At 45.1% G+C, this 17,883-nt stretch overlaps 1 protein-coding gene and 1 non-coding gene across 2 annotated transcripts in view; both read left to right on the forward strand.

The window, feature by feature from the left end:
* Positions 1 to 17,883, forward strand: part of LOC126167194 (leucine-rich repeat-containing protein 15-like) — a 151,300-nt gene that overhangs the window by 30,391 nt on the left and 103,026 nt on the right. The window lies entirely within an intron of this gene.
* Trnas-cga (transfer RNA serine (anticodon CGA)) lies at positions 5,867 to 5,941 on the forward strand. Its single transcript has one exon. It is a non-coding gene; the product is annotated as a tRNA-Ser (tRNA).

The following is a 17,883-nucleotide window of genomic DNA, read 5'->3' on the forward strand; positions in this document are numbered from 1 at the left end:
AAGAGATCGAGCAAGGACTGACGCCATAGCTCTACAATAAAGAGGTCGAAATAAAAGGATTCCTCTCGCGTGGATGCAATGCACCCCTCATACGTCACGGGGACTACGTCGAAAATTGATGTATCTGCAAATGCTGTGTATTGTCTCATTAGAATTATAATAAATAGTTTTCAGGTAATCATCCTCGACCATCTCGCGAAATGACTGCTACGGGAAAAATCGGACTTAGAGCTCGTGTGCAGTTTAACCGCGCACAATTCACAAATAGAAGAAGAAAAAAGGGAAGTGTGTGTAATAACGGAAGTACCCTCCGTCACACACCGTAAAGAATTTTGCGGAGTAAATACAAATCGTAGTTAAGGTTCACTTTCCTTTGCATGCTACGCTCAATAACGAAAACGTCGCTCGCCTAAAATACGAGTGTCACTCCAAAAGAAATGCACACTATTTTTTTTAATCCATCTTTTATTCTACATGTTTAAAAGTTTTACAGTGTGTAGATACATCCTTTAGGAACAATATTTTCATTTGTCCACGTAATTTCCATCCCTCGCAACTGCCTTACGCCATCTTGGAACCAGCGCCAGTATACCCGCACGGTAGAATTCTGGACCAACGTGTTGGAGTCACTGTTTGGCAGCGTGCACAAGGGAGTCATCATCTTCAAACCTTATTCCACGAAGAGAGTCTTTCAGTTTCCCAAAGAGATGATAGTCACATGGAGCCAGGTCAGGACCGTAAGGTGGGTGTTTCAGTGTTGTCCATCAGAGTTTTGTGATCACTTCCATGGTTTTTTGATTGACATGTGGCCGTGCATTGTCGTGCAACAGCAAAACATCATGCTTTTGCCGATGTGGTCGAACACGACTGAGTCGAGCTTGAAGTTTCTTCAGTGTCGTCACATATGCATCAGAATTTATGGTGGTTCCACTTGGCATGATGTCCACAAGCAAGAGTCCTTCGGAATCGAAAAACACCGTAGCCATAACTTTTCCAGCAGAAGGTGTGGTTTTGAATTTTTTTTTTCTTGGGTGAATTTACATTATGCCATTCCATTTATTGCCTCTTCGTCTCTGGTGAAATATGATGGAGCCATGTTTCATCACCTGTTACAATTCTTCCAAGAAAATCATCTCCACCACTCTCGTACTGTTCCAAAAGTTCTCTGCACACCGTTTTTCTTGTTTCTTTGTGAGCCTCTGTCAACATCCTAGGAACCCACCCGGCGCAAACCTTTTTTAACGCCAACACTTTCAGTATTCTGCGAACACTTCCTTCCCCTATCCCAACGTAGCGTGACAATTCGTTCACTGTGATGCGTCTGTCAGCAGTCACCAATTCGTTAACTCTCTGCACATTGTCTGGAGTGTGTGCAGTACGAGGCCTGCCGCTGCGAGGACAATCCTCAATACTGCCGTGCCCGCTTTCATCACGCTTGCCCACCAACTAACTCTACTGCGATCGACAGCAGCATCTCCATACACCTTTTTCAACCTCTTGTGGATGTTTCCCACTGTCTCGTTTTCACAGCACAGGAATTCTATGACAGCACGTTGCTTCTGACGAACGTCAAGTGTAGCAGCCATCTTGAAGACATGCTGTGATAGCGCCACTCACGGGAACAGGTTGAACTAAGTTTGAAAACAAGCGGGAAACATGTTTCTACACACTGTAAAACTATCACACGTGCAAAATGAAAACTGTAATTTCATTATACTCTATTCCTAAAGCGAAACACAAGGTTTACCAGCTACAACGCACCACAGAACAGTGCACGTGATAAAGACAGTGCCTTTTATGTGGACAGGTGACAAAAGCAGTAGAGATGTTACGGCACGAGGTCACGATGTGGAGTGACTCAGCGACAGAGGTGCGCAGTGGAGCACGCTACCCTGTAACACACTGGCCGACTCATTCCTCCCGAAGTGCTTCCCCAGCGTTACCCGAGGGCAGCGGCACCGTTGCGTTCCGTTGCACTACGGGAGTGCACAGCGTACGAGCATGACGCTCCTCGAAAGTATGTTCTGTGATACCAGACCTGCAATTCTCAGAAGACAGTATGTTGCGAACCCGCTGCGGGAGAGCGTGAATAATGAGATTCGAGCGTCGCGTGGAAGAAAAACTTTAGATTCTTGTACAGTTCCTTTCCTTCCTCTACTCTCGTAGACAGTGGGCAACTGTGGACAACGTAAAACAGTTACTTAGAGGAATTGTTCTTCTGAATAACGTGCTTATTTCCATCTCCCCAAAAAAATTTTCATTCCCCTTACTGCTGTTGTTATTCATCCTGAGTGAAGATATTTCCACGTTTCTTCTCTTTTTTTTCAAACCCCTTGAAGTTTGTTGTTTGTATTTTGAAATCTTCTGTGCTTTGGATACCTTCGTGAGTTATGTTCATCTCTCCTCCGTCTTTATTTGTAGAACTATTATTAATCTTGTCATTAACATATTTAGGAGAAATGCTCCCATCCAAACAGAATTTGTCAAACCAGATTTTCATTACATCTTTTGTAGTGCGCATGTTTTACCTCAATCTTGTCCTGAATAGACACAAATTTACCAATTGAAGACATAAAGTCTTTAAATGAGTCCGCAATCATGTTATGGCACTTTGTTTGTAAAGGTCAATCTCGATCACACAATTTTTACAATTCACAGTTATCAGTTTCGGATACTGCCATCTTCAGATCTGTTACAAATAGGAAAACAATGGTGTAACCAACTAAGTTCGATTAGCTGAAGCGAAATCTATAACAGGTCTGGCGATACATAAGAAATATAAAAAAATATATATTTACGTGATTAACAGCAATGCATGCCAGCTATACATACCATTAAGTTTTAAACATGTCTACTACTCAACAACCGTATGGTGTTTCAATATAGGATTAAACGCCAACCGGTTGCACATAATTGGTAGGTACAGTGACGTAGATTTCGACATCTACTAGGGTGTCTTCATCAGACTGAAAATTTTGATAAATCGTAAAATTACATTGCTAAAAAAGCAATGGTCAGAATTTAGAGCAGCTATTTCACTTTTGACGTGAGCATAGGTGCTCTAAATTCTGACCATTGCTTTTCAGCAATGTAATTTTACGATGTATCAAAATTTTCGTTCTGATTAAGACACCCCTAGTAGGTTTCGAAACCTAGGTCAATGACGCTACCAATTATGTGCAACCGGTTAGCTGTTTAATCCTATGTTGATACCATAAAGTATCCTGATTGAGGTATCAACGTCAAAATCTTATCTACGTAGGTACATAGTAAATGCTGGTGATGGCCTGTATGCGTCCCGTATATACATTAATAACTGAGGCCAGTACAGGGCATTATAGCCAGCCTATATGAGTAACCGGTATCATAAATTTGCTTGTTAAAATGCAGTATGTGTTGTCGATAAGTCTCCTCCGTCTTTTCGAGTCTAATGATCGATTTTTTTTCCTGAAATATTGCAAGAATTTTTTAGTTAGTCAATTATCCTATATTATTTTACGTGTCCAAATGAACTGAATCACCTCCTTCGGATTGTGTGTGAGCGTTTCGGAAGTTTTTTGATGTGCTCTTTGTTACTCCTTAATTTGTAGTTGCCAGTTTCATTTACGGTGGGTCTCACAATCTCTCGAAAGGTTCTCTTCCCCTTTTTTCATGCACTCATCCGCATAGAGCGACTGCGGTTTTATAGCGGTTTCATAGAGTGTAATTTTCGCATTCATAAAGATCGATTTTTTTACTCCAAATGTCCTTGCAGAGTTTAAACGGTACCTTATTCCCCGAAAGTTAGCTTAAAAATTTGGAACTCAGTATATGAAGAAAAAAGCTTTTAGTAAAATGCTTTTTGGGAGGGGGCGGTGTCATTACGCTGCCCACCCTTCCCCCCTCCCCACTTTTGTCAACAGTGTAGCCGTGCGTAGGAAACACATCGAAAGCGCTTGCGTGGTGTTAGTCGGGCAGCGGGAAGTGGGGAACTTCTGTTTTCTGTAATGGCTGGTTGTTTGTTAGCAAGGACAGCTGAGGCATACACATCTGTTGTCGGGCGCCAAGACATTGTAGAATCCATGTCGCAAGGTATTGCTGCCGTTTTCTTCTCCTTTCACTTGTGCCATGTCCCGAGTTGACGCTGGGTCGGCATTGTTAGGGACGGATTTGGCAAGTTTAGTGTTAAGGGGTGGCCGGATGCCCTTCCTGCCGCCACCCCGTACCCCTGGGACGGAATTAGTGTACCCCAGCTGTCTGTGTCTAGTGTAATTCATGGAATAGTGCGTTCAGATGTCTGCGAGTCATGTAACTGAGGCGGAACGTGGGTACCAGCCCGGTATTCACCTAGCGGGATGTGGAAAGCCGCCTAGAAACCACATCCAGGCTGGCCGGCACACCCACCGACGTCGGTGATCCGCCGGGCGGATTCGATCTGGGGCCGGTGAGCCTACCCGAGTCCAGGAAGCAGCGCATTAGCGTTCTCGGCTAATCTGGCGGGTAACGTATTGCTGCCGTATATGGTATGAAAAACGGAAAGGTCTGGTTTTGGTGAATCCACGTCGGAACGTGTTGGTGCCGTTTATGGTACGAAAAGTATACAGTTTTGGTAATTCTTCCAATCCATATGTGGCATACAGCAAACCAGTGCTTAACAATATTGGTTAAAAACAGTCTTGCTTGCAATTTTAGTTTTTTTTATTTTTCAACGATGCGTTTCGCCTTATTTAGGCATCTTCAGGTTATCTTTTCTAGATGGACGCGAGAGGCACCAAGATCTGCATAACGCGTTCCCGTTCACAGGAGCGAGTAACAGTAAGATGGGGGCTCAGGTCACGAGCCCCTTGAACCAGGTACGGAGGCTGGTGCAGGCTGAGACCCACAGAACCGGCCCGTGGCCGTGGAGCACTCACTGGCTTCGACCACGGCAGCTAAGGCGATGCCCCGCCCACCTGTTGCCTCCCCCGGTCTGGGCCCCCGCGTCAGCTGTTTGTGTGCGTCACGCGCTACGCAGCCGCTGACAGCCGAGCGACGCTCGCCAAGGTGGAGACGTCCGCTTGTCTCCTACCAATCCCCCCCCCCCCCCCCATTCAAATGCAAAAATGGAAAAAATCTCGTTTCCATACAAACTGAACACAAGATTGAGACTGAATATCATTAATAAGAGGAACTTCGCTGTTGTCTTGTATCTCTTGGGGTGACACGGGAGAGAACATTACTGTTAAATTTCGCGGGCGATAAATGTTGGAAATTTTTGTTCCTTAATTGCGTTAAGATAGTACCTGTTGAGTACTGACGGGGCCATTTTATCAGATTTCGTCGCTTTGCCGCAGCTTCTGAAAAAGTGGGAGGTTTAAGTTTAACATTTTGTGACAATTGGGGTAGAATGGCCGCCATATAAACCAGAATTAAAGAGTTCTCACCCAGTCTGCGACGTGGGCATGAATGTTAAATGTGCCATTTCTGCGTGTCCATATTGAGATAGAGCTGAAATCCTGTTATTTAAAACAAATAAATAATAGTGGCCATCAAACTTCCTGGCAGATTAAAACTGTGTACTGGACCGAGACTCGAACTCGGAACCTTTGCCGTTCGCGGGCAGTTGGTAGAGCACTTGTCCGCGAAAGGCAAAGGTCCCGAGTTCGAGTCTCGGTCCGGCACACAGTTTTAATCTGCCAGGAAGTTTCCTGTCAGCGCACACTCCGCTGCAGAGTGAAAATTTCATGCTGGAAACATCCCCTAGGCTGTGGCTAAGCCATGTCTCCGCAATACCCTTCATTCCAGGAGTGCTAGCTCTGCAAGGTATGCAGCAGAGCTTCTGCGAAGTTTGGAAGGTAGGAGACGTGGTACTGGCGGAATTGAAGCTCTGGGGACAGGGCGTGAGTCGTGCTTGGGTAGCTCAGTTGGTAGAGCATTTGCCCGCGAAAGGCAAAGGTCCCGAGTTCAAGTCTCGGTCCGGCATACAGTTTTAATCTGCCAGGAAGTTTCATATTAGCGCACACTCCGCTGCAGAGTGAAAATTTCATTCTGAATAGTGGCTATTAATATCCACCGTATAAAAGGGAGCATCACAGCTTTCCGCTTCAGCAATTCAGGAAAGCTTTGGAGAACTCAAATCTCGCATGGAGGATGAATTTGACCTCCGCCCTTCCTAAACGCGCGTCCAATGACGGGTAGGTAAGCGAAAACAAAGCTATATATAACATTTTGTAGAAAGAAAAAAATGCAACATTCGAAATAAACAATTTTGTTTTACGACCCAATGGGTCCGCAGCGTTGGAGACATTATGTAATAAAATCCAGATTGCTGTTATGGTAGTTTAATGTTTCTATTGTGATGGATCCATTTCCACTAGATTGCCATATACGGACCCAATGCGAATGTTACATAATATTTTTTATTTCATAATAATTTTGCAGATGGTCTAAGCAGAAATGAATACATCACAATAAAAACATTAAGCTACGTTAGCAGCAGTCTGGATTTTATTGCACAAACAATTTTGTATTACAGTTCATGTCAACTTTGTCCTTTTTTTTATTCCAACTGGAACCGACTCCGCTGCTATCCACCGTCTCTAAAGCGCTTGCCCCACCCTGCCAGTATACAGTGAAACTTATGTCTCCAATTCGCACTTTTCTATCCACGGGTTTGTCGAAGAAGCCCGTACACGTACCAACAAAATTTGTCAATTTAACCTCACTTCTGAAGCAGGCGCTGTTCATGTCGCAAAGGATTTGACACTAGTGGAAATAGTTTCCATTGTAGGCGAAGCTTTTCTTCCATTGAATTTTGCAAATATATTAAGAAGAAAGGAAAAATGTATAAAGAAGAAGAAACGTTGATTCAATGAATGGTTGATACTGAGAGGGAAATATACCCATAAAAATCTGCTATAATCAGAACCTGATGTTTACATCAACTTCCTCCGAAGGAACAGTCAGAGTTTTGCACTACTGGCCATTAAAATTGCTACACCAAGAAGAAATGCAGATGATAAACGAGTATTCATTGGACAAATATATTATACTAGAACTGACATGTGATTACATTTTCACTTAATTTGGGTGCATAGATCCTTAGAAATCAGTACCCAGAACAATCACCTCTGGCCGTAATAACGGCCTTGATACGCCTGGACATTGAGTCAAACAGAGCTTGGATGGCGTGTACAGGTACAGCTGCCCATGCAGCTTCAACACGATACCTCAGTTCATCAAGAGTAGTGACTGGCGTATTGTGACGGGAAAGTTGCTCGGCCATCATTGACAGACGTTTTCAATTGGTGAGAGATCTGGAGAATGTGCTGGCCAGGGCAGCAGTCGAACATTTTCTGTATCCAGAAAGGCCCGTACAGGACCTGCAACATGTGGTCGTGCATTATCCCGCTGAAATGTAGGGTTCCGCAGGGATCGAATGAAGGGCAGAGCCACGGGTCGTAACACATCTGAAATGTAACGTCCACTGTTCAAAGTGCCGTCAGTGCGAACAAGAGGTGACCGAGACGTGTAACCAATGGCACCCCATACCATCACTCTGGGTGATGCGCCAGTATGGCGATGACGAATACACGCTTCCAATATGCGTTCACTGCGATGTCGCCAAACACGGATGCGACCATCATGATGCTGTAAACAGAACCTGGATTCATCCGAAAAAATGACGTTTTGCCATTGGTGCACCCAGGTTCGTCGTTGAGTAAACCATTGCAGGCGCTCATGTCTGTAATGCAGCGTCAAGGGTAACCTCAGCCATGATCTCCGAGCTGATAGTCCATGCTGCTGCAATCGTCGAACTGTTCATGTAGATGGTCGTTGTCTTGCAAACGTCCTCATCTGTTGAGTCAGGGATCGAGACGTGGCTGCACGATCCGTTACAGCCATGCGGATAAAATGCCTGTCATCTCGACTGCTAGTGATACGAGGCCGTTGGGATCCAGCACGGCGTTCCGTATTACCCTCCTGAACCCACCGATTCCACATTCTGCTAACAGTCATTGGATCTCGACCAACGCGAGGAGCACTGTCGCAATACGATAAACCGCAATCACGATAGGCTATAATCCGACCTTTATGAAAGTCGGAAACGTGATGGTACTCATTTATCCTCCTTACACGAGGCATCACAACAACGTTTCCGTCCGCAGCTCGTGGTCGTGCGGTAGCGTTCTCGCTTCCCGCGCCCGGGTTCCCGGGTTCGATTCCCGGCGGGGTCTGGGATTTTCTCTACCTCGTGATGACTGGGTGTTGTGTGATGTCCTTAGGTTAGTTAGGTTTAAGTAGTTCTAAGTTCTAGGGGACTGATGACCATAGAAGTTAAGTCCCATAGTGCTCAGAGCCATTTGAACCATTTGAACAACGTTTCACCAGGCAACGCTGTTCAACTGCTGTTTGTGTATGAGAAATCGGTTGGAAAATTTCCTCATGTCAGCACGTTGTAGGTATCGCCACCGGCGCCTACCTTGTGTGAATGCTCTGTAAAGCTAATCATTTGCATATCACAGCATCTTCTTCCTGTCGGTTAAATTTCGCGTCTGTAGCACGTCATCTTCGTGGTGTAGCAATTTTAATGGCCAGTAGTGTAATAATTGAGTTACTTTGCCCTCACACTGAAAAAGAAGATACAAGTGTACAACAATGTACTCACTTCTACTTGCTCCTCTACTGACAGCTCATTAAAATACCACAACGTGGAAGCATGTAATTACCTCGTCAGTGCAAGAAATGGAGAGCTTCCATTTTTTATTGTATTGCACTCCGTCTTGTATGTTGTGTGTAGAATAATGATTCTGTGTAACATACATCTGGGAAGACGCAAAAACTGTACCATTCTGGTAATTGCCAGTGCTGTTTTTTTTTTTTTTTTTTTTTTTTTTTTTTTTTTTTTTTTTTTTTTTGTCCTTGATCGCAGTTTCGATAGTTGTGTAAACTTGCGATACAGCGAGAACTCTTTTTAGCTAAACATGCGCGGCGATATATCAACACACATAACATCCGTCATCTTGTCAGATTTCCTGTCAATCGAAATTTCTGTCAAACACGGCAAATCTGCTCTGTATTTGACAAACATATGAAACAGTGCCGTACATGGTCAAATATTTGACAAGTCTAGCAAAGTTTGACACTTTGTCTCATAGTCTTAAAGGGACACCTAATGATCAATGGATTCAAGATGTACGAGTAGCGTTAATCTTTTATGGAACAGAATTAGTTATCTGGCTGCCTTTTAGGCCTAGGTGTTGGAAGAAAGGTGGTAGTACAAACGTAACTGCGAGGAACTGTGAACTGTATTTAGAGGCAGTTACAGATTTTTATGTTGATAATGAATGGACGCAGGTACCGGCATAGACATTATGATCAAAGAAAACGTAGATGCATGCCGCTGTGGTATAACTAATATAACTCCACCCTCACCCAAACAAAAGATTGTGGTGCTGGAGAGACAGGGAAACAGACCTAGTAATGGCACCCTAATATGACACCTATACCATAGCCACAAGTGCTGACTTTTTTATCCAATGGCTGTGATAGGACATAGTCTTTCCAGTTACAGCGTTCATACCCTATGAAGCCAAAGCAAATATATTAGGCGGGCTACCCACTTCCCTTATGTATTTTTGATTGTCTTCAACCTAGTCCCAGAGGAGAAATTTTTGTTTACAACTTTTTTAAATTTTAGTTTTTTAAATTTGTTTCAGCAGAATTTTCTTTAGCTTTATACGGTCCGCCAGAGGAGTATTTGTGGCGAGCGTAAAGCTGCGCTGAAGGGTAGGAGAAGGTCCTTTCACTAAAAGGAAAATTGCAGCCTATGACCCAGACTTCACAGGTCCGATACTCCTTTGATCCTCGGATTTAGTTTCTGTGACAGTTACTGCATCTTCCTTTGTTGCATGTTTTGTATAGGTGAAACACTCAGGTTGCGCTGCTGTTAGAATTCCACGTTACAGGTGTTCTGAATGAGCACAACTGTTACAAGGGTAATCCCAAAAGTAAGGTCTCCTATTTTTTTATAAGTACATACACTACTGGAAATTGAAATAAGAACACCGTGAATTCATTGTCCCAGGAAGGGGAAACTTTATTGACACATTCCTGGGGTCAGATACATCACATGATCACACTGACAGAACCACAGGCACATAGACACAGGCAACAGAGCATGCACAATGTCGGCACTAGTACAGTGTATATCCACCTTTCGCAGCAATGCAGGCTGCTATTCTCCCATGGAGACGATCGTAGAGATGCTGGATGTAGTCCTGTGGAACGGCTTGCCATGCCATTTCCACCTGGCGCCTCAGTTGGACCAGCGTTCGTGCTGGACGTGCAGACCGCGTGAGACGACGCTTCATCCAGTCCCAAACATGCTCAATGGGGGACAGATCCGGAGATCTTGCTGGCCAGGGTAGTTGACTTACACCTTCTAGAGCACGTTGGGTGGCACGGGATACATGCGGACGTGCATTGTCCTGTTGGAACAGCAAGTTCCCTTGCCGGTCTAGGAATGGTAGAACGATGGGTTCGATGACGGTTTGGATGTACCGTGCACTATTCAGTGTCCCCTCGACGATCACCAGTGGTGTACGGCCAGTGTAGGAGATCGCTCCCCACACCATGATGCCGGGTGTTGGCCCTGTGTGCCTCGGTCATATGCAGTTCTGATTGTGGCGCTCACCTGCACGGCGCCAAACACGCATACGACCATCATTGGCACCAAGGCAGAAGCGACTCTCATCGCTGAAGACGACACGTCTCCATTCGTCCCTCCATTCACGCCTGTCGCGACACCACTGGAGGCGGGCTGCACGATGTTGGGGCGTGAGCGGAAGACGGCCTAACGGTGTGCGGGACCGTAGCCCAGCTTCATGGAGACGGTTGCGAATGGTCCTCGCCGGTACCCCAGGAGCAACAGTGTCCCTAATTTGCTGGGAAGCGGTGCGGTCCCCTACGGCACTGCGTAGGATCGTACGGTCTTGGCGTGCATCCGTGCGTCGCTGCGGTCCGGTCCCAGGTCGACGGGCACGTGCACCTTCCGCCGACCACTGGCGACAACATCGATGTACTGTGGAGACCTCACGCCCCACGTGTTGAGCAATTCGGCGGTACGTCCACCCGGCCTCCCGCATGCCCACGCCCTCGCTCAAAGTCCATCAACTGCATATACGGTTCACGTCCACGCTGTCGCGGCATGCTACCAGTGTTAAAGACTGCGATGGAGCTCCGTATGCCACGGCAAACTGGCTGACACTGACGGCGGCGGTGCACAAATGCTGCGCAGCTAGCGCCATTCGACGGCCAACACCGCGGTTCCTGGTGTGTCCGCTGTGCCGTGCGTGTGATCATTGCTTGTACAGCCCTCTCGCAGTGTCCGGAGCAAGTATGGTGGGTCTGACACACCGGTGTCAATGTGTTCTTTTTTCCATTTCCAGGAGTGTAGAACTGTTTATTTCTACAATGGTTTACATCAGTTTACAGCTTGAACATTTAGCTATTTTTCGACATAATCACCATTTCTGTCGATGCATTTTTGTAGCCGCTATGGCAGTTTTTGTATGCTCATGTCACACCAGCTCGCCGCCATGCTGTTCAGAAAGTTATGAACCTCTTCTTTTATCTCGTCGTTGGAGCTGAATCGCTTTCCGGCCAAATGTTCTTTTAACCTAGGAAACAGGTGATAGTCACTGAGAGCCATGTGAGGACGATAGGGTGGGTGGGTGATTTATGTTCCACTGAAACTGTCGCAGGAGAGCAACGGTTTGCCGAGCGATGTGTGGGCGAGAGTTGTCATGGAGAATGTGCACGCCCTTGCTGAACATTCCTCTTCTCCGGTTTTGAATCGCCCGTTTGAGTTTTTTCAAAGTCTCGCAGTACCTGTCAGCGTTAATTGTGGTCTCAGCGATTCAGCTCCTACGACAAGAGGTTCATAACGTTCTGAACAGCATGGCGGCGAGCTGGTATGACATGGACATACAAAAACTGCCTCAGCATCTGCAAAAATGCATCGACAGAAATGGTGAATATGTCGAAAAATAGCTAAATGTTCAAGCTGTAAACTGATGTACACCGTTGTAGAAATAAACAGGTCTATGTACTTATAAAAAAATAGGAGACCTTACTTTTGGGATTACCCTCGTACATGATATACTCGTAGTTAAAGGAGCTGTTCAAAGTGTCATCCTTGTACCTGGATGCTGGCCTGTACCCGTCGCCGCTGTGAGTTTCGAAATTCTTGAAAAGCACTGACAAGTCCCTGCTCCATTCCTTCAATTCTTAACCGGAGTAGGGTACACTACACCGTTGGGTGGCCCTCAAACACAAGAAACCATCGGGTTCAGATCAGGTGATCTTGACACCCCGCAAACAACTGACGTGAGTGGCACTCTGGCCGTGTGCTGTACTGTCGTGTGAATTGTAGCAGCAGTAACCGATCTAACAACTGCACCACACTTTTTGTCTACAGACGCTGCCGACCGCAGCGCCGTATTATACTTGTTTTCATATCTCTGTATTTGAATAAGCATACCTATAACAGTTGCTTTGACGCTTCATGATTAAAGTTGTGTAAGCAACTTTTTAAGTAAAATAAAATGCAGATTGAAAGTTAATTAACCTTCACATAACGACTGAAAATCTCCCTTCATTATTTCTCAGTTTCAGGAATAATCACTGAAATGCGAAATAAATAGTTCAAACTGATATTCGTGTAAATCGCCGGCTACCAGGTAACGAAAAACGTTGTTGCCAGCCTTAGCGCCGCATTTTCCCAAGCAGAAGTCCTAAAATCTCGCTGTGACCTCCTGAAATTTGCTAACAAGATATTATTGTCTCTCTGTATTTCTCGTACCTCTGTTATGTAGATACTTCTTTACCTACTGTCGCTTTTGTGTTTTCTATTCCTGCCTCCTTTTCATCGAATAAATACAGCACAAGCTCGTAAGCAAAGACAGAGAACCATTGCAGGCTACTCGCGCCTTGAGGCAACGTGTGGACACCAGGACGCACATGCGTACATGCGTTCTTTCCACTATTGTCCATGCCCTATTATTCCCGCGCGTAAGCAGATGCGGGAAGAAGCATCGTGTGGACATTGCTTTACTGTGCCGGAACTTCTGTGGCATGTGAATCCCCGACACTATGCATTAATGCGGCAGACCACAGCTCGAGGTGGAGTTTCTGAGGGGAGCGAGGAAAGCGGCTCCCAGCGTCACCCTTCCCTATCGAGCTGCCGATTGCAGGTGTGTGCACAGAACAGATGAAGGTTCCTCGGTATCAGCATAGGGGCTTCCCCTTCCGCTCACTCGCGGACACCTGTTGCGGAGCAGCAGGCTCACTGAGGACGCGCGGTTGCGCAGACGCGCCTGGAGTGTTTTGCAAAGCAGCTGGAGGGGCGCCCCAAGGTGACGCGTCCGGACACAGCTGTTGGCGCCGCCATGTTGCCAGCCCTGACCGCCGCAACGCGAGTCCCCAGCCGGGCGGCTAGAGCCGGTTCTGTACAGTGCAGTTGCCGGTGGGTGCCCGAGCGAGTTACAGGTCTACCGTCTACCGTGTGCTGTCAGAGGTACGTGACTTCGCCGCGTGTCTTTGTACTGCGGAGAACCGAGCCACTGTTCTCGAATTACCTCGAGGAAAACGGTCTCTTAACACATGGGCAGCACGGATTCGTAAAATATCGTTCTTGTGAAACGCAACTAGCTCTATTCGCATACAGTAGTAAGTTCAATTCCAGTTCCAGAGAAAGCGGGCGTTGACAGGTCTAAATATCACCGAACTTTCCGCTTAATAAGTTCAAATGGCTCTGAGCACTATGCGACATAACTTCTGAGGTCATCAGTCGCCTAGAACTTAGAACTAATTAAACCTAACTAACCTAAGGACATCACACACAGCCATGCCCGAGGCAGGATTCGAACCTGCGGCCGTAGCAGTCGCTCGGCTCCAGACTGTAGCGCCTAGAACCGCACGGCCACTCCGGCCGGCCGCTTAATAAGTGATGCTTTCAAAATACTAATATAATTGTTTGCAGAAGAATGGAAAAACTTGTTGAAGCCGATGTCGGAGAAGAGCAGTTTGGATTTCCGAGAAATGTTGGTCCACGCGAAGCAATACTGTCCCTACGACTTATTTTACAAGCGTTTGTAGGCTTAGAGAAAGCTTTTGACAACGTTGACTAGGATACTGTCTTTGAAATTCTAATATACCAGGGGTGAAATAAAGGGAGCGAAAGGCTATTTACAATTTGTACAGAAAGCAGAGGGCAGTTATAAGAGTAGAGGGGCATGAAAGGGAAGGGAGTGAGATAGGGTTGTAGTCTATCCTGACGTTATTCAATCATTACACTGAGCAAGCAGTACCGGAAACCACAGAGGAATTTGGAGTAGAAAGTAAATAAAGCTCAGGGAGAAGACAAAACTGAGTGGTTTGCTGAAGTCAATGTAATTCTGTCAGAGACAGCAAAGGGCTTGGAAGAGTAGTTGAACGGAATGGCCATTGTATTGAAAAGAGGATATTAGATGAACATCAACAGAAGCAAAACAATGATAATGGAATGATATCGCATTGAATCAGGTGGTGTAGAGGGAATTAGATTAGGAAATGAGACACTTAAAGTAGTAGATGAGTTTTGTCATCTGGGCAGCAAAATAACTGGTGGTGGCCTTTAAGTAGAGAGGATGTAATATGTAAACTAGCTGTAGCAAGAAAAGTATTTCTCAAGAAGGATAACTGGTTAACATAGAATATAGGTTTAAATTGTTAGCAAGAGTTTTGTGGAAGTATTTATATGGTGTGTAGCCAGTTGTGGAAGTGAAACATTGACGATAAGCAGTTTAGACAAGAAGAGGACAGAAGCTTTTGAAACCTGGTGCTGCAGAAGAACGCTGAAGATTAGTTGGGTAGAACACGTAATTAATGAGAAGGTACTGAATAGAATAGGGGAGAAAAGAAATTTGTGGCACAACCTAAGTAAAAGAAGGGATCGGTCGAAGGGACACGTCCTGAGGCATCAACGGATCACCAATTTGGTGCTGGAGGGAATTGGATGGTGAGGGGGGGGGGGACGGATAAAAATCGTAAAGGGAGACCAAGAGATGGATACAGTAAGCAGATTCGGAAGGTTGTAGGTTGCAGCGGTTATTCGGTGACGAAGAGGTGTACACGGGATAGAGTGGCATGAAGAGCTGCATAAAACCAGTTTTAGGACTGAAGACCGCAACAACAATGAGTGCGATCCACATCTCAAATTGATTCCGTATTTCTGCATTTCCAAAAGGCCGTTCCTCACAAGAGACATCTGATTAAGTTGCGTGCCTATGCAGCAATCGTATCGCTTCAACTGTGAGACTGTATTCGTGACTTCCTGTCAGAGAGGCCAAGTTCGTAGCAGTCGACTGAAAATCATCGAGTGAAACGGACGTTCCCCATGGAAGTGTTATACGCCTTCTCCTGTTCGTCATCTATGTAAACGATTTAGGTGACAATCTGCGCAGGTCTCTTAGACTGTTTGCGGATCATCCTGTCATTTACTGTCTTGTCCAGTCATCAGAAGAGCAAATCCAGTTGCAAATTGACTTAGACGCTATATCCGTATGGTGCGAAAAGTGGCACTTGTGTCTGAATAAGGAAAATCAGCATGAGTATGAAAAGAATCCTTTAAATTTCGGTCACATGATACATCACAAATATTTAAAGGCTCTCGATCAAACTAAGTACCTAGGAATTACAGTTTCGAACAGCTTAAATTGAACGATCACATAGGTAATGTTGTGGGAGAGGAAAATCAAAAACTGCGTTTTATTGGCGCAATAGATAGAAGATGCAACAGGTCTACTAAAGAGACTGCTTACACCAAGCTTTTCCGTCCTATGCTAGAGTACTGCTGTGCAGTATAGGATCCTTACCACGTAAGAATGACGGAGGACAACAAAAAAGTCCAATCAAGATCACCTCGTTTTTTACTGTGGTGAAATAGGGAGAGAGTGTCACGGATATTATACGGGAGTTGGGGTGGAATAATAATTGCGACTAGATCTTTTCAAGAAATTTCAATCACCAGCTTTCCCCTCCAAAACCTTCGTAGAGGAAAATTATCATCGTAATAAAATAGCGAATTTGGAGCTCGCACAGAAAGATTTTGATGTTCGTTTTTCCTTTGCGCTGTTACAGAGTGGAGCGGTAGAGAAAACCCCTGAAAAGGTTGTGAACAAAGTTCCGGAATTTTTTGAACAGATCTCGTATATTGATGACCTAGTGGTTAACGCCGTAACCCCCATGAGGTTCTTCGGATAATGCGTCCATATACAGAGAAGTCACAACGGAAGAAAACTGTAGCGAAATGTAGAAAGACCTGCAGAGATAGGCGCTTCGTGCTGGGATTGGCAGTTGACCCTCGATAAATGTAACACAATGCGCACAAATATTTGATTACATGAATGCCAAAGAATCACTGGAAACAGGAACAACCATTAAAAACATGGCTGGCCTTCTACATAAACAGATGCAACGTATTGCCGATTAGCAGGCTGAAAGACCCGACCAATGACTGGAAATTCAACATCCGTTAAATATTTGGGAGTATGTGCAAGGAACAACTTAAAATTGTACACACACAAAACTAATCGCACGAAATGCAGATGTCGCCAGTCTGATATTCGTTAGAAGAATCTTCGGGACTGATACTTGGGCATTGCTCTGCAGTCTAGGACTCTTTCGAGGCAAAATTGACAGAGGAAATATGTTGTTGTTGTTGCCTTCAGTCCTAAGACTGGTTTGATACAGCTTTCCTTGCTACTCTATCCTGTGCGAGTCTCTTCGTCACCGAATAACTACTGCAACCTACATCTTTCTGAATCTACATACTGTGTTCATCTTGTGGTGTCCCTCTACGATTTTTACCGCCACTGTTCCCTCAAATACTAAACTGATGATCCCTTGATGTCTCAGAATGTGTCCTATCAACCGATTCCTTCTTTTGATCAAGTTGTGGCACCAATATCTTGTCTCCGCAATTCTATTCAGTACTTTCTCATTAGTTACGTGATCGACCCATCCAATCTTCAGCATTCTTCTGTAGCAGCACATTTAGAAAGCTTCTATTCTCTTTTTATCGAAACTCTTTATCGTCAATGTTTCTCTTCCATTCATGGCTACACTCAAGACAAATACCTTCAGGAAAAACTTCGGAAGACTTAAATCTATATTGGATGTTAACAGATTTCTCTTCTTCAGAAATGCTTTTCTTACCATTGCCAGTCTACATTTTATATCCTCTCTACTTTAGCCATCATCAGTTATTATCCTGCCCAAATAGCAAAACTCATCTACTACTTTCAGTGTATCGTTCGCTGTTCTGATTCCCTTATTCAATTCGACTACATTTCATTATCTTTGTTTTGCTTTTGTAGACGTTCATGTTTTATCATTCTTCTAAACCGCTTTCCATTCCGTGCAACTGCTCTTCCAAGTCCTTTTCTGTGTCTTACAGAATTATAACGTCATCGGCAAACCTCTCATTTTTTATTTCTTTTCCCTGAATTTTAATTCCTACTCCACATTTTTCCTTTACTGCTTGCTCAATGTACAGGTTGAATAACATCGGAGATAGGCTACAACCCTGTCTCACTCTCGCCGGCCGCGGTGGCCGAGCTGTTCTAGGCGCTTCAGCCCGGAATCACACGACTGCTACGGTCGCAGGTTCGAATCATGCCTCGGGCATGGATGTGTGTGACGTCCTTAGGTTAGTTAGGTTTAAGTAGTTCTAAGTTCTTGGGGACTGATGACCTCAGCAGTTAAGTCCCATAGTGCTCAGCACCATTTGCTTTTTGTCTCACTCTCTTTTCAACCACTGCTAGGCTACAACCCTGTCTCACTCTCTTTTCAACCAGTGCTTCCCTTTCAAGCCCTTCGACT

The sequence above is a fragment of the Schistocerca cancellata genome, chromosome 1 (assembly GCF_023864275.1).
Source record: "Schistocerca cancellata isolate TAMUIC-IGC-003103 chromosome 1, iqSchCanc2.1, whole genome shotgun sequence".
NCBI classification, from domain to species: domain Eukaryota; kingdom Metazoa; phylum Arthropoda; class Insecta; order Orthoptera; family Acrididae; genus Schistocerca; species Schistocerca cancellata.